Source organism: Morone saxatilis, unplaced genomic scaffold (genome assembly GCF_004916995.1).
Source record: "Morone saxatilis isolate NCDOM2014 unplaced genomic scaffold, NCSU_SB_2.0 Contig18, whole genome shotgun sequence".
NCBI lineage: Eukaryota > Metazoa > Chordata > Actinopteri > Moronidae > Morone > Morone saxatilis.
Window position 1 is genome coordinate 15,484,951 of NW_023339740.1, and position 658 is coordinate 15,485,608.

Consider the following 658-nt stretch of genomic DNA (forward strand, 5'->3'; position numbering starts at 1 on the left):
AAAAAAAAATAAAAAAAAAAAACACCAGTCAGTTCCTCTTGCGATACAGCGGCATGGCTTCGTTTAGGATTCAAGTTGGCAATGATGTGGGGGGCGGGGGGGGGATAAGCATCAAAATATGGTTTCAGAAATATTGAATTTTGAACTTCCAAATGTTTTCTATGCTTCTATTACAAAACTGACTTAAAAATGACAATGAATTCCATCAAAAATTCCAGAAAGACGTTGGAAAACTCTGTGCTTTTATTGTGTAATCCAGCAAAAGGTATCCTGTTTAGGCTGCAGTCTCTGTTGGATTTTTGCAGGTAGCCTCTGCCTTTCAGTTTTGCTGGAGTTTCCTCCACAGTCTCTGGCTCTTCAGTTTGTGCTGTGATGGCCACTTACTTAAAACAAAATCCTCTTTTCTAATGTTGTCGCCTCAGCTGCAGGCTTCAGAAATCCTCCCCTCTGCTCGGCTCGAGGAATGAAAGGGCGAAGACAAACAGCTTTAAGAGTCAAATTTAGGAAATGCAGGCTCTGTAATGACCTGAATGTCTACTTCACCTTGAGTCCCAATCCAGGCAGAACACTTTGCTCACTCTTGAAACTGACAGCGGCTGGTGCGCTGCAGAAAGTTTGTTTCCTCCGCTGTACTGAACCCTCTCTGAGTCTTCACCAA